Genomic DNA, 22,122 nt, shown 5'->3' on the forward strand with positions numbered 1-22,122 from the left:
TAGATACATAAATGCACCATGTTCACAGAGGTCCTTGATGGTTGGGATCAACCCATATGTGAGAAGAGATTGCTGATTATGAGATGAGTTTGGAGAGATGCCACAGGAATGACCTGCCTACCATTCTTTCCCCTCAAGACTTGGCATGGTACCTGGAATAATCACCACTGTGTCATCGTTAAGGAGTTTTATGTTTCTAGGAGGCCATTGTTGAGATATAAATTTGGGTTGTATGTTGGAGCTGGAGGAAGGGTATGATGTAGTGGAAAGAATCCTGGACCAAGAGTAAGGAAACTTGGGCTGCCATCTTGGGCCTATTACTAAAAGCTTTTGAGAAATTGGGTAAAAAATTTCCTGACTTTGGACCTCAGTTTCTTCATATGAAGGAATTAGAAAAAAAAGATCTCTGAGATCCTTTCCAATCAATCAACAAGCATTTAGTAAGAACCTATACATGTCAGGGAACACATTGGCACTTAAGACCCAAAGACAAAAATAAAACAATTCTGCTCTTAAGGAGCTTATATTCTATCGTTTTACTGGGAAGATGTCCTTATATAAGGATTTACAAAATAAAATAAATACAAGGTCATTTCTTTGCACTTCCTTTATAAGCTATGGATGCTCCATTCCTGGTTTTATGCCCCTTTACAATCTTTGAATAGTTCACTCAAGGAAAGTTTTGTGCATTCTACAAATTGTGAATGCTTGAAGGCAAAGTCTGAAAGGGGCCAAATCTTAACATTTTATTATCTCTGTTAAATAGGACATTCAGTGGATCAAGGTCCTTGGTCAATTCCCCCATCTTTTCTCTCTCCTATTAAATATCTGCTATTCCCAAAAATCAACTGGGGTACTTTTAAAAAAAATTTAACATTGTTATTTAAAGTTTTGAGTTCCAAATTCTACCTCTTCCTTCCCTTCCTCCCTCACTGAGATGGTAAGCAATCAGATATAGGTTATACATGTGCAATTATGTAAAACATTTCCATATTAGTCATTTTGTACAAGATTTGAATAAAACAAAAAATGAAAGAAAAAGTGAAAAATAGTATAATTCATCAGTATTTAATCAATATCAGTTCTTTCTCTAGAAGCAAATAGTATGTTTCATCATTAGTTCTCTGGGATTGTCTTGGATCATTGCTTCTGTTCACTTCACTGTGCATCAGTTCATGTAAGTCTTTCCATGTTTTTCTGAAATCATCCTGCGTATCATTTCTTATAGCGCAATAATATTCCCTTACAATCATATACCACAGCTTGTTTAGCCATTCCCCAATTGATGGACATCCCTTTGATTTCTAATTATTAGCTACCACAAAAAGCTGCTATAAATATTTTTGTACAAATAGGTCCTTTTCTATTTTTTTGGATGTCTTTGGGATATAGACTTAGCAGTGGTATTGCTGGATCAAAGGTTATATGAGTTTTATAGCCTTTTGGGCATAGTTCCAAACTGCACTCCAGAATGATTGGATCAGTTCACAACTCCACCAACAGTGCATTAGTGTAACTGTAGTACTTTTGAAAGATTTGTACATAATCTCAATTTTAGATATGTTGGAGAGGCTCAAATATTGTCCTTCCAAGTTCCTCCTCAATGTTTTATACACTGAGAGAGGAGTCCTGCCCGGGAAGCTAGGATGCCCTCAGGTAAACAAGCATGAAACTGGCCTATGCTCTAACCTAGGATGTTCAAGGGGGCTGAAGGCCCTCAGCACTTTAGCCAGTAAAGTTTCAGGATATGGGTAGGTGACCTGAAGCCTTTAAGTTTAACTAAGGATTTTTTAGTAGGGCCTGAAAGGCTGCCACACAGATGGCAAGAAGATATGGAAACTTTCACATGGGCATGGGAAATTGGGGATGTGACCAAATATGGCCTGTTTACTCCATGCAAGAGTGTGCAAGAGAACAGAGCCTGGCCCTTTGGGGACATAAAGTCCTAAACCAGAAACAGGCTGTGTAAATGGAAGAAAACATCCAACACAATGAAGAAATGTTACATGTTAAAAGACAATAACAGCGGTAAACTCGTAAGAAGAAAGCACCTTACCAACAATACAAGCAGAGCCTCAGACAGAAAAATGACTTGGCCTCAAAGACTTGAAGAGTATCTTGAAGAGCTGAAGAAAGTGATTTAAAAATTATAAGGGCAAAATAAAAGCAATGTAGAAAAATTCAGAAAAATAAATAGCTTAGAACTGAAAATGGAAAGCCTCACACAGGCTTTTAGGTTTCCTAAAAAAACCAGAATAGAATAAATGTATCTCAATGATTCTAGGTGACAACAAGAAATATTAGAATAAAGTCAAAACACTGAAAAATAGCAGACTATATGAGGCATCTGCTTTCAAAAACAATTGACTTTGAAAAAGGTCAAGTAGAGATAATTTGAGAATCAATTAACTCTTTGGAAGTCATGACCAAATAAAGAACCCAGATTCCATATTTCAAGAAATGACAAAAGAATACTGCTCAAATCTATTAGAACAACAAGGCAAGTAAAAATAGAAAGAATATATTAATAAAGTCAGAAAGAAACCCAAATTGAAAATACTCAGGAACGTCACAGGCAAAATCCAAAGCTTCCAGGTCAAAGAAAAAAATACTATTAAGCAGCTAGAAGAAAAGGAATTACTATAAAGAGTGCACAAGCCTGGGGGCAGCTAGGGGGCTCAATGAGCAGAGCACTGGCCCTGGAGTCAGGAGGACTTGAGTTCAAATCCAGCTGAGACATTTGACACATGTACTAGCTGTGTGACCTTGGGCAAGTCACTTAACCCCAATTGCCCTGCCTTCCCCGCTGCAAATAAATAAATTAAAAAAAATAAAAAAGAGTGCACAAGCCTGTTCTGCGCTTACTCACTTGACTCTCCTATTGATTCTCTATTCTTCCTCCACCATGTTATAGTAGATTTATTACCCTGGATGTTCATTCTGCCATTGTGGGCCCTATTCTCTAGCTGGTCATTTCTTCCTATAATATTCATTTTAAAGAAAATGTCCAAGTCTATTATGTCTTTATTCCTCTCTGGGCTCTACTTCTGAAAATCCAGATTTTTTCTACCATGTCTTCTTTTTTTCAAAAAACAATAAATTAATTTTTTTACTTTTAGTTTATAACACTCAGTTCTACAAGTTTTGGGGTTCCAAATTTTCTTTTCTTCCCTCTCCTCCCCCCCCACAAGACAGCATGTAATCCAATGTAGGTTCTACATATACCTTCACACTGAACTTTTTTACATAATAGTCCAGTTGTAAAGAAGAATTATAACCAATGGAATGGATCATGAGAAAGGAGAAATGAAACCAAAAAAAGAAGGAAAAGAAAGAGACAGACAGCAAAAAGTTTGCATCAATCTGTATTCAGTCTGCATAATTCTTTCTCTAGATGTGCATAGCTTTTTCCATCATGAATCTTTTTGAGCTGTCTTTGGACTTTGCATTGATGAGAGGAGTCAAGTCTATCAAAGTTAGTCCTTACAGATACCATGTGTCTATAATTGTGTATAACGATCTCCTGGTTCAGCTCCCCTCACTCAGCATCAGTTTATATAAGTCATTCCAGTCCAGCATGTTCTCTTAACGATACCTTTTGCCCCCACCTCCACCCCTGACCTTTGCAGCTTTCTTTTATTTGTTGCCTTCTTCCATTAGAATTTAAGTTCCTTGAGGGCAGGAGCTGTCTTTCTTTCTGCTTCTGTTTGTATTCCCAATGCTTAACACAGTGCCTGGCACATAGTAAGTGCTTAATAAATGTTTGTTGACTTTGCTACTCTGGCAAAGAATAGTCAAATCAAATTTTAGACTCTACTATTCTAAAAAAAACAAATGAAAAATTTATTACCCTGTAAGACTGAGCATAATATTACACAGGGAAAAGTGGACTTCCAACAGAAGACTTTCAATTATTTCTGATGAAAAAACTAGAGCTAAACAGAAATTCAGAAATGAGAACGTAGGTGTCAAGAGAAATGTAAATGGTAAATACATTTTAGAAACTGGAATGTAATAGATAATGATTAACCAGTTACATTCTAATGGGGGGCAAAGACAAATGTCTCTTCAGAACCCTATTAGTTACAAGGATCACAGAGGGAGTTAGAGTTCTCTAAATAAATGCAGGGCCTAAAGATAGTTTGTTTTGTGTTGATGGTTTAAAAAAAAGAAAAGGAAGGAAAATGGAATATCCTAGGGAAGTCATGAGGAAGAAGAAGGAACTTACTATTTCTTATAAGTGAGGTGAAAAAGAAGAATATATGAATATGAAGGATGTGTTAGGGAAGTGGGTATCTCGTAACTTTCACTCATACTTGAACCAAAGGAAGATTGATCATATACACTTCCATGTACATAGGCACACACACACATATACGCACAGAATTGGAAAACAGTCAGGAAATAGAGGAGAGAGATGTTTAAGTGGGAGAATAGAGGTGGCATGGTAAATAGGAATGAGGAACAGTGGAGTGGCCTTCTCTTTGATCTTCTGGGCTTCCCTCTCTTCCTCACGTATAATACAACACTCACTGAAATGCACATGAATCCAATGAATGAAATAGAATCTAAGTATTTAAATAAAAAGCTAATATAAATACAGGGAGGAATGAATGGTAAAAATATAATAGTTGGGAACCTCAACATGTCCTTTCAGACTTAGACAAATCTAACAAAAAAATCAAACAAGAAAGGAGTTGAGGACCTGAGCAATATTTTAGAACAGCAATATGCACTGATTCTCTGGCAGTTACTGAATGGGAATAGAAAGTAATATTCATACTTTTCAGCTGAAGATGGAAATTTTGCAAAAATTGTCCATAGGCTAAAACATTAAAATGTCATTAAAATTCAAAAAAGCAGAACTATTGGGTATATAATTTAATAACTACATTGCAATAAAAAGCATAGTTAATCAAGGGCAATTGAAGAATGTATTCAAACTTAAATGAAAACTAAATTATTATTTATTTCAAAAGATACTATAAATTATTACTGAAAGGGGGGCAGTTAGATGTTTCAGTAGACAGAGCATTGGTCCTGGAGTCAGGAAGACCAGAATTCAAATCTAGCCTCAGACACTTAATATCTGTGTGACCTTGGGCAAATCACTCAACCTCTATTTGCCTTAATCCACTGGAGAAAGAAATGGCAAACCCCTCCAGTATCTTTGCCAATAAAACTCTATGGACACTATAATCCATGGGGTCACAAAGAGTTGGACATGAGTGAATGACAACCAATTATTTAATTCTTAAGAATTAATGGGTGAAAGAAAAAAATCATAGAAATAATAGATAATTTCATCAATGACATAAATGACAACAATGAGATAGTATACTAAATATTTTTGGACAAAGCTAAAGCAGTCCTTAAGGGAAAAATACATATTTTCTCATACATTAACAAAAGACAGAAAGAATAGATCAATGAATTGAGCATATAAATTTCTAAACTTTTTAAAGCATCAAATAAAAAACCCCAAAGCAATAGAAACTCAAAAAATCAAAAAAAGAGATCATGAAAATTGAAAGCAAATATAACATCAAACTGATAAAACTGGGAGCATTTTAAAAGTTAATAAAATAGATAAAACATTCTCTAATCATATCAAATAAGAGGAAAACCAAAATGGCAGTATAAAAATGAAAATTAATTCAAAAGAAGAAATAATTGGAAACTATTTTACCCAATCATGTACCAACAAAACTGATAAATAAGATGGATAAATATTTACCAAAATATAAAATACCCAGAAAAACAGAACAAGAAATAGAAAACATAAATGACTCAGTCTTAGAAAAAGAACAAGCTATAAATGAACTCCCAAGGCGGGTGTGGGAGGGGAGGACTTAGGCTCAGATACTAGCAAAGTCTGTCAGATATTCAAAGAACAATTAAATTAATAGAACTAATAACCAACAAAATTGCAGGATATAAAATAAACATATATGTATGCATGTACCTCTCTATATATACATATATATCATCATCAACAACCTTTCTGAATTACATTACCAATGAAATCTAGCAGAAAGAGAAAAAAAATTCCATTCAAAATATTATCATTAATACTTGGGAGTTCATCTACCAAGACACTCATAGGAACTATATGAACACAACTATATAACACTCTTTACAAAAATTTAATAACTGGAGAAGTAAATGCTCATGATTGGTCTATACTAATGTAATAATTGATAATAATATCTACATGAATTTACTGAATCAATATCATATGAATCAAACTACCAAACTATAATTTTATAGGAGAAAAAAATATGGCAATATTTATCTGGAGGAAAAAAAGGTCAAGACTCTTAAAGCAAATAATGGGAAAAAAAAGTGGAAAGGAAGGGAGCCTAGCAGTACCAGATTTCAAACTGTACTATAAAGTAGTAATCATAGAAAAAAATTTCATTGTTGTTGTTCAGTTGTTTCAATCATGTCTGACTCTTCATGAGCCCATTTGGGGTTTTCTTGGCAAAAATACTGAAGTGGTTTGCCATTTCCGTCTCCAGCTCATTTTATAGATGAAGAAACTGAGGCAAACAGGGTAAAGTAACTTGCCCAGCGTCACACAACTGCTAAGTGTCTCAGGCTAGATCTGAACTCATGAAGATGAGACTTCCTAACTTTAGGTCTGGCACTCCATCCACTGTGTCACCTAGCTGCCCATTCAAAGCAACTTGGTACAATTTTAAAAATAGAACATTTAATCAATGGGACAGATTAGATACATAAATGTAATTGAACATAATAGGACAGTGGTTAATAAACACAAGGAACCCAACTGCCAGAAAAGAACTTACTATTCAACAAAAACTGCTGGAAAAACTAGAAATAAGTTGGTTAGAAATTAGTTTTGGGTCAACATACTACATAATATTTCAAAATAACCTCCCAATGGATGTGGGACCTAGATGTAAAAAAAAGTCACATCTAAAGAAATTAGAGAAAAATGGAAGTAGATACATTTCACAGCCATGAGTAAGGGAAGAGTTCACAAAACAAGGGATGATTACAGGAGATAAAATGAATAATTTTGATTACACAACATTGAAAAATGTCTGTGCCAATTATCAATGCAGCGACCAATCCATTAATGAGAGTGCATGTTAGGAGAGTAGGTCCAGAGAAGGGGACACGCTAACACAGAATATATACAAAATAAATATAAAGTTGTTTGATGAGGGAAGGCACTAACATCAGGACATCAGGAAAGGTTTCACGTAGAAGGTAATACTTGAACTAAAATCTGAAGAAAAATAGAGATTGCAAACAACAAAGGTTAGGAGAGAGGGCCTTCCAGACATCAGATAGCCAGGACAGAAGTGTGGAAATGGGATACAGAGTATCTTATGAGCATGTGCGTGTGTAATGGTGGTATTCATCCTTTGTTCTCGAAGAGAACCATGATATCAGGGAGATGACTTGCAGTTGACTTTGATTTGAGTGAGGGAGGGCTATGCAAGGTCACCAGCCTTACTTTCTCCTCCAGAGCCATCTGGGTCCAGTGGCCTGATATTTACCAGGATGACTGGAGATGGCTCAGGATGCATTGGGAGACCTGTAGGCCAATACTATGGCAAGACCATGCAGTGCACGAATAAAAATGATGCTTAAGAAGACATGAAGAGTAGGAAGAGGCCAGGTTGTAAAGAAATTTAAGTGCCAAAAGATGAATTTTTATATTTGATCCTAGAGATAATAGGGAGACATTTGGAGTTTATTGAGTAGATGAATGATCTGGTCAGAACTGTGCATTAGAAAAATCACTTTAGCAGTTGTGTGCCAAATGAATTGGTGAGAGGAGACCACATACAATGGTATACTAATACTTTAAGAGGCAATAATTTTGATATAGTTTTGACATCAATAGTTTCAAATGAAATTTTTGTAAAGCACTTGGTAAACCTTAAAATACTATACAAGTGCTAGCTATTACTAATAATAACATGTGACGATGGCTTGTACATGTACTTTTTAAAATAATTTTTATTTTTTGTTATTCTCAACTTGACAAATACTAACAAAAATGACAATTTACATATACAAAAAAAAGAGGATTATGTACTGTGGTACTGGAAAAATCAGTTATTGCTGAGGAGACCCCTGAGAAAACCCCAGTTTGTATAATAAGGAATGGACTCAGACCTTTTGGCATTTAGCAAATGTCCCTGGGGCTCCGTGACTCCACCAAGGAATGTCAATAAGATTATCCCACTTAACGATAACCTGTCAGAATCTTTTGATCTGTCAGGACCTTTATGCCTGTTCCCCGGGACCACCCACTACCCTGTGACCTGGCCTGTAAAGTCCAAGAGATAATTAACCACTGCACCCTGTATTTTCTATCTAAATTACCTCCTTACCCCAATTGGGGGCCATTCTAATTTGGGTTGATCCCCTAATGGACACCGGCTAATAAATTCTCCATTTAAAACCTATACTCTGTGGCGTGTCTTGCTCACTGTTGGTATTACGATACAATATCATGAGTTGCTATCATGTACTACTTACTCTTTTCTTCTAAAGAATATAATAAATTCAACATTTCTGAGCTGTCTTATTTATCTATCTCTTTCTGAACTTTCTTCTTTGACTGTCTTCTTTTTTTTTCTTTTATATATTACTACCAGTCAACCCTTTCTTCCTCAAAAGATTCCCAAAGTTTAAAAAAAATCAAACCTCATTTAGGCAAATAAAAATAGTCATGCAAAATAATATATACACTGTTCAAGTTCTATCTTATTCTGCTTTTCTAGTCCATCACCTCTTTTTCAGAAATGAAGCAGTCATCATTGAGTTTTTGGAGCCATGGTTGTCCATTGCAATGATCATAGTTCTTAAATCTTTCAAAATTATTTCTTTTACAATGTTGTAGTCATTGTATAAATTGTTTTCTAGTTCTACTTAACTTCACTCTGAATTAGCCCATACATGTTTTCCCAGGTTTCTTTGAATTCATTCCTTTCATTGTTTCTTGTGATACAATGATATGCATTGTATTCATATACCACAATTTGTTCAACCATTCCCCAATTGATAGGTACTCCCTTTGTCTCCAGTTCTTTGACAAGAGCCACTATTGGTCCTCTCTTTCTTTATCTGATGATTAAATCAAGTAATGGTATCACTTGGTCAAAGAGTATGACTAAATTCAAAGTTTAGTGATTTTCTGGGTATAGTTCCCAATTGCTTTCCAGATGATTGGATTGATTCATAGATCCACCAACAGTTCATTAATGAGCCTGTTTCCTTGAAGCCCCTCCAGCATTTGTCGTTTTCCTTTTTTTCTCCTTTTTGCCAATTATATGGGTTTGGTATAGAACCTCTGAGTCGTTTTAATGTGCATTTCTCTTATTGTTGATGATTTCCTATGGTTGTTGACAGCTTTCTTCTTTTAAGACTTGCTTCTTCGTATCTTTGGCCCATTTATTTATTGGGGGGAATGGCTCTTGTTCCATATGCTTAAATCAGTTTCCTGTCTATCTTGGATAGGAAAACTTTATGAGAGAAAGTTGCTGCAAAGATTTTTTCATAGCTAACTCTTACCCTTGTAGTTTTTTCTGCAATGATGATGTTTGTGCAGAAGCTTTTCAATGTTATGTAATCAAAATTTTCCATTTTTTTTCTCCTGCGATCTCCTCTGTCTGCTGTTTGGTCAAGAATTCTCACCTTATCTAAAACTGTGAAAAATATTTCCTTCTATGTTTCTCCAATTTGTTTATGATAAAATCCTTTCTATCTAGGTCCTGTATCCACTTGTGAGTTAGGTTAACATATGGTGTTATATTTTTGTGTGAATCTAATTTCAGCCACACTACTTTCGAATTTTCACAGTGTTTTTTTGTTGTTAAATAGCAAGCTCTTACCCTGTAGTTGAGGTCCTTAGGTTTATTGAATACTGTTCAGTTGCTTCTGTCTCCCTGGGCTTACCTGGGCTAGAAAAATGGCCCAATATATGACTTTGTGTGTGGCGGGGCAGGTGGGGGGTGGGGGAGTTCCTACATTAGGATTCAGTCTGGTACATTTTCTAGATTTGTTTGAAGGATTTTGAAGAGAAGCTAAGCTGTACTGCTTCCTATTGCACCTAAATCTTGGCTCCTGGGTTTTTTACATCAAGATCTTAACCAGAAGTCTACCTAAATGTAACAACAATGTTACTAGCAGCTACTGTGGAGGTTTAAGACCAACAACACCAGCACACAGGAGGGCTGCTAGCACAGATTCTTTGATCTGCTTTTCTAAAGAAAACATCTTTAAGGGGTTTATAATCTCACTTTAATTAAACATATATATATATATATATATCATTCACTTAATTCAGAGGGAAAAGTCAGCACCCTGAACTTCAGAGAAAACACAAACAGAAATTAAAAGCAGAAATTATATAAACAAGGAAAATAACACAAATCAGCAGACAGGGCTTCTAACTGTCTGTCCATAGCAATACATACATGGTGACCAGAGAGAGAAGCACCAACATCTGGGTTTTCAAAGCCAGGAGGGCTCCTTAACGGCTACCCAGAGTCTTGTCTGGCCAAATCACACAAACACTCCTCCAATGAGTGAGCCCCTGAAGCAAAATGTTAACCTCAGGGTATATATACACTTCTTCAGGGTGAGAGGGTGTCACAACCATGTGACTCAAACTCATGTGACTTGGGCTTTCTTGTGACTTAAGCAGGTCATCAAAGACTCTTGATTCAGTCAAAGAATATTTTCCTTCTTCATCCACACCTCCTAGTTCTTTTCAAGGCTTAGTTGAAGTGCCATCTACTATGTCACCCCAATTGTTATTCCCCTCATTCAAATTATTTTGCATTTTCTTGGCAAGTATTCTATATTTGTGTGTGTGCGTGTGTATGTGTGTGTGTGGTAGTCCTTTCCCTATTGAATGTAAGTTCCAGAAGGGCAGGAAATAGTTCATTTTTTACTTTACATCCCCCCAAAAATTTATAAGCATGCCAACTACAGCTTAATTGGTTTAATTCATGTGACTCATTAAAATGGTGAATAGCACAGGACTTGGACAGATCTTTGGGATACTGTACAAGTGACCACCTTCCAAACTGAAATAGGCCGATTGATGCCAGCTCTTTGAGTCCAGTCATTCAATCAGTTACAAGTGCAACTAACAGTGCATAATGGGCATGGAGATGGAAAGGAGATTATGAAAAATGAAGGAGGAAGGGAAGGAATGTAGGGAATGATGGGTGGAGACACTGTTGAGAAGAGGAAGGGGACTTGCCAGGAAAATGCATTTGTTTTTGTCACTTATCTAGCCCACACTTTTCCTTATCCAGAAACACAGCTTGAGAGACTTTATGAAATGTTTTAGTGAAATCGAAGTATACTATGTCTACAGCATTCCTCTGGTCTACCAATCTGGTTACCCTGTTAAAAAAGAGGAAATGAGGTTAGTCTGGAATAAACCATTCTTGATGAAGCCATACCAGCTTTTTGTGATTGCCACTTCCCTAAGTACTCAGAAATTTCTGTATTTGTTCATCAGAATCTGGATATTGTCCCCTAATAATTGGATATGCACTCCTTTAGGGTAAAGTCTGTTTCATTGCTGTTTTTGCACCTAGTACAGCGCTTCATACATAGTAGATTCTTAATACATATACTTAAAAAAGTTAAATTGAGGCTATATGATGGATATCATATATTATAGATTATAATTATATATGTATGTATGCATACCTATATGTATGTTATATGTGTGTGTGTGTGTGTGTGTGTGTGTGTGTGTGTGTGTGTTGCAGCGAGTGCAGTTATTCGGTCTACTACGGAAACCCAGACCCATATATTGATTTGAACTAAAGGGTCTCTTTTCTTTTTTAAGAACAAATCCTTGATGAAACTTTCAGACTTCAGCTTTACCTTACTCAAAGTTTCCATGCAGGCTAGAAATTAGAAAGAACCAGACTCTTTATAAAAACAAGCTGTTGTAACCCACAAAAATCCAAACATTGGTGTTCAACCCCAAAGTTGAGCCATGCTGTCATTTTGAAAAACCAAGGACAAGAGAAACAATAATGGGGATGAAGATGAGGAGGGGATTTTGGAGAAAGAAGAAGGAAGGGAGAGAGTAGAGAGGGACGGGGAGGCTGTTGAGAAGGGGAAGGGGATCTTATCACTTTATCCAGCCTAACCAGAATGTTTAGGTATAGGAGGGAAGAAATCTGTGACAAATCGAGTCAGAGTGAGAGGCATGGACACTTACACATGGTACAGCTGAACTTACCCCAAAAATGTCCACCTTTTACTTGACACATGACAAATGGGAGGGTCTGTGGCCTTTGGAAGAATTCAGACCAATATCATTGAGGGAAAAAATTGTGAATGATGTAGGAAGCCACTTCTTCAGACTTTGTAAAATATTCCTTTAAAGCTTATCTTTTAAAAAAAAAGCCTCAGGATTTCCTCAATAACCTTTGAGCCAATACATGCCTTTCTTCATCATTCACTTGCTGGAGAGCAAGAATCACGTATTTAATCATATGTATTAGGTTTTTAAGGTTATCTTTATTAAGTGAGCTCTTCAGGAGAAGGTGCTGGGTTTCCAGTGTGTCTGAGGCACATCAGGAACATGAATGCTTTTTCCTCATTTGTTTAATGACATCTTACATTAATGTGGTGATTTCCAGTTGTCAAAGTTGATGTCTATGGGGCAGCGAGGTGGTGCAATGAGTACAGCATCAATCCTGGAGTCAGGATGACCTGAGTTCAAATCCGGCCTCAGACACTTGACACGGTTACTAGCTGTGTGACCTTGGGCAAGTCACTTAACCCCAATTGCCCTGCCTTCTCCCCTTCAAAAAAAAAAGTTGACATCTATAACCACAATAAGAACTTCCACTATATAACCTATAATTATATACAATATATAACATATTAAGCTTTGCAAAGCATTTATGATCTCATTTGAGCCTCCCAAGAGCTCTGGGAGGTAGATACCACAGAAATTACTCTCCCCAAAATACAAATGAGGAAACTGAGGCTCAATTTATTAAGTGATTTGACAAAGTTTACGAATCCAGGAAATGAAAGAGCTGGTACTTGAACCCATGTTTTGTGATTCCTAGCATAGTGTTCTTTTCGCTATTCCATATTGCCTGCCTTATTAAGGATTTATAGCTGCTTTAAGACTATTATAAAGAGCAAAAGTGAACCATGGGTGGCTACCATAATTCACCGGCATTAATGGGTAACATCATGTTTTGTTGATGTTATTGCATTAATTAATTCATATATCATGTACAATGTTGTTATTGTGTGTCCTTCGTTCTTGAAGAGGACCCATGATATCATGAGTGTAATATCTTGGCCTGCTTGTGAATTGGATTTGAATGAGGCAGAGCTGCTCAAAGTCATCAGCCTCCCTCTCTCCTCCAGAGTCACTGGGGTCCATTGGCAAGAGAAGATCAAGATGACTGGTCATGGTGGAGGATGCAGCGGGTAACCTTGGCCTTTCTAAACTAAGGTCTTTCCTAGGTCTGTTTGTCTGAGGCCGTGCCCATTCAGTGACTAAGGGTTAGGTAAGAACTGAGACAAAAGATGGCCCATAGATGCAGGTACATGGATCGTGCACGGTAGGTGATTAATGATTGTCTAGTTAGAGTGCCCTCCTGAGGCTGCTTGTTTTAATAGCAGTTAGTCCTTCAAAGGCTACAATACTGCTTATAATCACAGCGCTGATTCATAGACTTATTTCAGGAGGTAGAAGGGAAGATCTAGAGGCCGTTTAGCTCAACCTTCTTTTTGAGATGACGAAACTGAGACCCAAGAAGGTAAAATGACTTTTCTAAGATCATACAAGGGTAGTAATGGGAATCAGAGGTAACATTTGAACCCAAGTCCTGTACATGAAGATCCAAAATACCACATTGACCTAGAGGACTATGCATTGCTCATCCATGGTAGAGAATCTGAACATAGTTTTGTTGCTAATTATTTGTCTTTATTTATTTCATTCTTGGTGAAATACTAATTTCATTGTTGAATATTTAAACTCCATTGCCTTCATACTTTCACACAGTTTTCTAAACAAGCTCTTTAAATCCTGACTTGTTACAGCCATTTGCCATGAGAAGATTCTAATCCACTGTTTTTGGAAACAATTTTGTTCCCTGATGTGTCAGTTCTACCCCTAATATCTGACCAAGAAATTTCATAATTTAAACTTTGACTTACACTCTAACCCTGACTGGTTCTTCCTGATACTGGCTTTTGGACCTTTGGTAGAATATTCTTTCCTGGATTAATGTGGGACTTGATATTCAGTAGTATATATAAAATACTGTAAAACAAAAACATATAAAATAAGTTCCTTTCAAGAGAAAAGGGGGATTTCACAATGATACCCCAATCAAGAGCCAACTCTGAAGTCAGGAAGCCTTGGATTCAAATCCTGTCCCAGCACAATTTTAAAATATTCAGGGATACATTGATAGGTACTGCTGCCAATCATACTTATCAACACACAAAGATATTTTAATAACCATTTTCTTATATGCTCAGCATAGTTCCATGGTACATGAAAACCAATGGGCCATGAGTAGCATATCCAACAGTCTTATGTAAGACAAGGCAGGATGGATACAATTGGAATTTTACAGAGATCAAAGGGGAACATTAAGATTTATATATCAAAGAATTGAGAGCAGAAGATGAATATCTATGTCAGGTAAAGTAATGATCACATCAACAATTATTAGGGGATTTTAACCGGAATGTTGTAGACAGAGCAGGAACTAACCAGATCACCAGATCTAAAAGGAGATTTCTCAACTAAAGTAAATAGGAATAATAAAGCTGAGCCAGAAATCTTTTATAATTAGCCAGAGCTAAACTTTTGGAGTCTCAGCTAAATTCAAAAAGTTTCAGTTAATTATATGACTTATGTCATGAAAAATGGAAGCTTTACTAAAATTTTCTTATGATAAATACATACTGACTGTATGACCCTAGACAAGTCACTTTATCTTGCAGTGGCTCAGTAGCTACAGTGACTCTCTTATATTCTAAGCCAGGGCTGTCCAAGATACTGCCTGTGGGCCGCATACAATTTTATGCAGTCCACCTGTGGGTTTTAATTTCCACAAGCAAAAAAATAAAATAATAATTTGCATGGAATGAGTATTAGATTTTTTAATTCCATCACTAATAAATAATCTTGTTGATGTTGATTTTCTTTGGTGTTTTTAAGCAGTATTATGGATGGAAAGTATCGCATGGAATTTTCAATTAATCTGTGGGATGTGTTCAGTCCAGTATATACTTACCTTTATACTGTTGTGTTGTTGCTTTGTTGTTTTGTGTTTGCTTTCACGCTTCGCTCCTTGGCCTATCATATTGATGACGCACCTAAGATAACCTAAGGTTGGACAGCCCTGCTCTAAGCTGCAAAATAGTTGATGATCTGCATTGGTAGAGGGAGTTTCCACACCATGAGCTCCAGCTCTGGGCTCCAGCCCAGGGAGACAGAAGCAACTGAACAGTATTCAATAAACCTAAGGACCTCAACTACAGGGTAAGAGCTTGCTATTTAACAACAAAAAAACACTGTGAAAATTCAAAAATGGCAGCTTATGCCTTTAAACCACCATTTCATCAGGAATGAGGATGACTCCATCCTCAGCTAGTGGGAGATGTCTTCATCTCCATTTAGTAATAATAAGAATAATTCTATCAGACACGATCAATGTGTTCGTTTATTTTGCTTAATTCTGCTTTATTACAAAAGTAATCTATTGACATCATATTGGGAAGTGGCAAGAATGTTTTTTAAAAGCATCGCTACAATTTTTTAAAAAAATAATGTTAATCGTGTAATGATCATTTTGCAAAAGTAAAGTGTTTTTTTTTTTAAACCAAGTTACTAAGTGGCAGAATCAGGACTTGAATGAAGAAAGATCCTTTATCATCAAATCTAGTCTGATTTACAAGGCTACTCACTGTCTGGCTAACACATAAACATAACAGGATCTTGTGTTTCAGAGCAGACAACGATCTTGGAGATTAATTAGCTTGTGACCCTTGTTTCACAGATGAGGAAACAGAGGCCTTACAAGGGAAAGTGACTTGCCCAAGGTCACACCAGTAGTAAGTATCAGACCTAGAGTTTGAACACAGGTCTTCTGACTCTATATCCAGTGTTTTCTATTATGCCAAGGGAGGTAGGCAGAGCAGAACACCAAACAGCTACCAGGAGGAGGTCTGTCAGTCAGCCTGTCAACAAACATTTATTGAGCATTTACTATGTGCCACCCACTGTGCTAAGTGCTGGGGAGGCAAGAAAGGCAAAAACTCAGTTCCTGCCTTCAAAGTGTTTACATTCTAATGGAGGAGACAAGTGCAGGAATACTTCAAAGAAGACATATTACTTAGGCAGGGAGGGATGGGTTTGGTACTGTACCAGAGAAGAGCCCAGCAGGGTGGGAGGACAATCTGTCTTGCTAAATATTCTTAGTGTAGAATCATGGAATGTTTAGAGCAGAGGTTCCCGAACTTATTTGGCCTACCACCCTCATAAAAAAGAAAATTACTTAGCACCCTCCACCCCAGGAAATCTTGAACCCTTTAACAGGGTTATTTTGGTTTTGTTTTTTTTGAAATTTGCATCATTTCAAAAAACTATAATTTTTTTAAATGATGCATCTTAACCTTAATAATTTGTTGTAAATTTGTGGGGTTTTTTCCTGCATTGAAATTTTGATGATGCAATACTATGTCATGTAACCATGTAGTGTCATACAGTAAGCAAGTCATTACACGCACATAGTCCTGCCAGTGCATACTGGACTTCCCAACAATGTGCCACATGCTCGCCTGCCAACACTTGCTTGTTAAGACCTGTGGGTGGACTTGACCACTGATTGATTATAACTTGTATTTTGTGTTTATTTGGAATATAATGTAATCACTACTACTTTAACTGTTACACAACAGATGAAAGATGTACCAACTGTTTTTCAAAATTTTCTTATCTTCTCTTCTTTCCTTATGCTCCCACTGCCCCCTTATTTTTATTCAAAACCCCCCAATTGCACCTGAGGTTACTACTGCCCTGCCCTGGATCTTCCTGCACCCCCCCTCAGGGGGAAGTATTGCCCACTTTGGGAACCTCTGGAGGAGAGTCCTTAAAAATCATTGTCTAATTTCTTCTTTTTATATGTATATCTATATTAGACACAGTCTTTTCCCCAACTCCCACTCACATTGATATGTCAGGCTCCCTAGCCTAGGGCAAGGCTGGCTTTTCTAGGGGTAGTTCTGAGGGGCTTGAGACCCCTTTGTAATGTTATCAGCTTGAGCCCATATTCTGGTGTGTTCTCGATTTTAATCACCACTTACAGGTATGTCATCGATTTACCCCATTGATTAGCACCATGTAATCAATTAATAGCAATTAGCTTTTATGAAAGGATGTTTGCTGGGAAGATATAGTAAGAACAGAAGTTATAAAACATCCCTCTCCCCTAATACCTAGGCTCACACCCTCCACTATAGCATCTTGGCTCCTGGAGAGAGTGGGCTCAAAATAAAAGTAGTTGCTACAAAGCATTCCCCCCACCCCCAAGCTAACTTCCGAATACAGTATAGTTGCTGAATGAGTCACTAGCATCGATAATCCACTACTACATTGGGTCAAGCAGGTCATTGGTGCCACAAACAGTTCTGGCTGCTGGTAAAACCTGGTATGGACTCTAATCCCTGGGTCTTTTGAGATTTCACAAGGCAGACAAGAGGCAGAAACAATAGTGGGGATGCGTGTTCATGGGCTACATGGTAGGAGTCCAGGTGAAGAGCCTCCAAGATCCCTCCCTATAGGAGATCCAACACTTTTTGGTTCACTTGTTTTCAGAAGAGCTTGAGCTGTCCCCATGGGAGTCTTTTGTATGTTCAATCAGTTCCTGCCCAACAAAGAGACCTTTCTCTTCACTTCTCAATAAGCTAACATTAAACAGTCATAGAATGTCTACACATTCTCCAAGGTCCAAGGGAATCCAAGGGATTTTCAGGAAGAAAACAATGCACATGCTCATGAAGCTTGCGCTATCATTGGCCAGTCCCCTGTTACGTAAAGATGAGGAAACTGAGTTAAGTCCCAGAAAACAGTGACACGTCTGAAACAACATAGATGAATAATCAGAATCCAAATTTGAAGTGAGTTCCAATGGTTCTTCTACTCCAGCACGCTAGCTGCCTTGGAAGCTACAGGGATTTTTTTCTTGACACAATAGACTGGAGGTCTCTTCACCTTTGAATAATCCCTGGACAGTTTGATGATCGTCTGTCCCCCAGTCAGAGATGTTCCTCCACCACAGTTTCTAAGTAGATAAAATTTCTTTGTTACTTTCCCACTTCTCTTTCACTAAACCTTCTTTCTTTCCTCCCAGAGCTTCACCTCCTCCCCATCCCATTTCAGCAAATTGCCTCAGTCTACACTGAGTACTGAATTTGTAGAAGAACATAAGTCTTACAGACTGAATGGGCGATGATCAGCAAAGCATTGATGAAATCACAGTTCCTTTGGAGAGTAGAGTGTTAAAACCTTAAGGTGCACCTTGAAAATGGCTTCAGAAGTTTCCACTCCTAGACTTCTTTACATTTTAATAGAGGATTCTCAAAGATAGAAAGGCCTTCAATCTCCTTAGTTATGAAACTCAAATGGTTGAATTTCTGGAACTGGGTGGAGAAGTTATTTTGATGGGGGGCAGAGGAATAGAAAGGGGCCCTATCAATGTCCCTGAAATCTAGTAGCCTTGCCACAGAAAGAGTTACCTGCACCCTTCTATTTGTGAGAGCTCTGGGCCAGGGGTGGGGAACCCTTTGACTGGATTCAGCCACACTTGAGGACCTAGGAGCCTTGAGGCCTCAGGTTCCCCACCCTTGCTCTAAACTGATCTTTTTTAGAAGAATCCCAGGAGCTATGTTTCAAGCAAGTCCTCAGAGCATATCTATATTTCCCAAGGAGCAGCCCGGGAGCCCCATTTCTGACCCTCCACTACCACCACCACTAAATCTTTTTAAAAGTTTTATTGCTATACTTTGTTATACATTACAAATATTTACAGATTATTCCCACTTTGTGAGAGGTCTCTTGTGACAAAGTAAAACACTTCAGTAAAACTAAGTATAGTGACTTCATCTTTCCACATCTGAAGTACTCCCCAAGCTCTCCTTTAAAAAATAATTAACAGAAATCTATTTTTTTCTTTCTCTTTCTCCATACTACACTGGAAAAAAAGAAAAAATTCTCATAACAAATATGCAAGAAAAAGAAAGAAAGAAAAAACAAATATGCATAGTCAAGCAAAACAAATTCCCTTAGCGGCTACATACAAAAATATGCCTCATTCTGCACCCTAAGTCCTTCACCTCTGTAATGTATAGCATGTTTCATTCACCAGTCTTCTAAAATTATGATGGAACCATAAATGAATTCTATCAAACATTCAAAGAACAATTAATTCCAATATTATATACATTATCTGCAAAAAGAGGGATATTCCCAAATTCCTTCTAAGGACACAAATATGATCTTGATATACAACCCAAGGAGAATCAAAACAGAAAAAGAAAGTTACAGATCAATCAATATCCCTAAGAAACACAGATGTGAAAATTTTAAATAAATCATTAACAGAGTGGCTAAAAAAATCACAACGGTTATACACTATTACCAGGTTGGATTTATACGAGGAAGACAGCATCAGTTTAATATTAGGAAAACTATAAATTTAATCAGCCATATTAATAAATTAGATTTAGACCAATACATCATACCTTACATGCAGATTAGCTTTAGAAGTTGGGTTTTTTGTTGTTGTTGTTGTGGTTGTTATTCAATCGTGTCTGACTCTTCGTGACCCCATTTGGAGTTTTCTTGGCAAAGAGAAGTGGTTTGCCATTTCCTTCTCCAGCTCATTTTACAGATGAGAAAACTGAGGCAGAAGGGTTAAAAGCATTTGCCCAGGGTCACACAGCTAGTAAGCTCAGGAAGATGAGTCTTCCAGACTCCAGGCCCAGCGCTCTATCCACTGCACCACGTAACTGCTCATACAGATAAGCTACAGGATTATAAATCTTCATTTCCTTGACAACCCTTGGCTTGCTGTCTGGCCATAGCCAGAAGCAGCTAGATGGCACAGTGGATAGAGCACTGCTTCTGGAGTCAAGAAGACTTGAATTCAAATCCTACCTTGGATATTCAACACACTAGCTGTATGACCCTGAGGAAATCATTTAACCTTTGTTTGGCTCAGTTTCCTCAACTGTAAAATGAAGAAAATAATAGCACCTCCTTTCCAGAGTTATTGTGAGTACCAAGTGAGATGATATACGTAAATCATTTAATGTCTGGCATACAGCAGGTGCTATATTAATGCTTATTTCCTCTCTAACCAAGATTCTGTTCAACATTTATTGAGCACTTGCTAGGAACTGGAGATACAAAGATTTTTTTTTAAATGATAGTCATAGCCTCTAAGGAGCTTATGTTTGGAGTGGGGGGAGGTTTGTAGACTACCAACTGTGTGCAGATAACTATGCCATAAGATAGAGTGCAATGTGGGCAAAGGCAAGTTACAAAGTGTACTCAGTAAAAAAGGTTCCTGAGATTTTTCATCTGTGAAAAATGAGAAAGAAAGGTCCTCAAAAAGTCCTGGAGGCAAGGAGGGGGGCATTCAATTGCTGCCAAGGAGTGTACTTCTCATTTGGCAATGCAAACCCTAATGTCATGAAATGCTCTTCAAAGAATTGGAAAATATGAGCAGGAGATCTTGTGACTGGTCTAGAGTCCAAGTGTTAATTGCCTCATCTGGCTGGTATGAAATTTGAGATGTGAAATAACTTTGTCAGGTTCTAACTTGAACTTTATTATCAATTTTAGCAAAAGTGTGTTCACAGACATTGTTTACTAACTGCCTGAAAGTGAGTAGATTGCTACACATTCTATGAAATCAAGTCATTGCTCATTTAGTGGACTGGTTCTAGTGACCTCTGAAAGTGACATATCTGCCCCCCAAATGCATGGAGGTTATAAACTTAGATCTGGGGGCCACTCTCCAGAATTTGGAAACCAAGTCAGGAAAATGTCCCTCTTTAAAATGGCATCAACATAAAATGAGGCTGGCCAAGAGATGATGTGTGAATAGGCTGTTGATGAGAATACAGTCTTCTGAAACCCCCTCTGGGAAACACAACTTTAAAGTATAGCTAAAGTAAATAAAGCCTTCTCTCCGGCACTGTACTATAGTGTGAGGTAATGTTGCTTTTGGGTGACTAACAAGTTGTGATCGCCTCAATGAATAACAGAAGCCAAAAATAAATTTGGGGTCTGCTAGAACCTACTCCAAAAGTGACTAAAGTGTGAGTGATTGCAAAGGGAACTCTCTCTTGTGTCGTGGTGAAGGTAATGTTTTCATAACAGATCGGTCTATTTAGAGACTAGAAAAAGGAAAGCCAGAGATTAAGAATTTGTCAGTGTTTATTCAGCACTGTCGGGGTGGGAGTGAGGGGGAGGATGCTTAGATTAAAGATGGTCTCTATTGGTTCTTTGGAAAGAAATCTAGGCAGAGTGGAGAAGTACCATTTGTCAAGCTATACGAACTTGGTGGAAATAGTACTTAACATCCAACTCGTATGGTTTCAATTCCATGCTCACCAACAACCTCTTGGCTTTGCCAATTGACCTCCTGAGTGGATTCACCTGGAAGGGTTCACTTGATTGGATCATTCAGAAGGAATATATATTCTATATAAAAGGATGACCCCAGTTCTCGTCACCGTAAATCAGCAAATTGACATTCTGGTTTCTAAGTTAGACTTCTAATTTTGTAAGCTTGAACAGGGTGAATCAGCTTCCCAGAGTTCTGTACCCCTAGATGAACCAATCAAATTGAGTTTCCTTCTAAACCTACAAGACCTATATGGGATCAGACCCATGGGGCTCAGCTTTATCAGCCAGCCATTTCGCTAATATCTTCTTTTAGCTGCAATAACTCAGATGTCTGCTTTGAAAAAAATCCCTCAAGTTTTTGCATACGCTTTGCATGATATATTGAAAGAGTAACGAATTTAGAATCAGAAAGGCCTGGCTTC

General features: G+C 37.4%; 1 protein-coding gene across 8 annotated transcripts in view; it reads right to left on the reverse strand.

Moving 5' to 3' along the window:
* TACC2 (transforming acidic coiled-coil containing protein 2) overlaps positions 1-22,122 on the reverse strand; it is a 311,227-nt gene that overhangs the window by 284,054 nt on the left and 5,051 nt on the right. The gene's annotated exons all lie outside the window — the stretch shown is intronic.

Source organism: Trichosurus vulpecula, chromosome 8 (genome assembly GCF_011100635.1).
Source record: "Trichosurus vulpecula isolate mTriVul1 chromosome 8, mTriVul1.pri, whole genome shotgun sequence".
NCBI classification, from domain to species: domain Eukaryota; kingdom Metazoa; phylum Chordata; class Mammalia; order Diprotodontia; family Phalangeridae; genus Trichosurus; species Trichosurus vulpecula.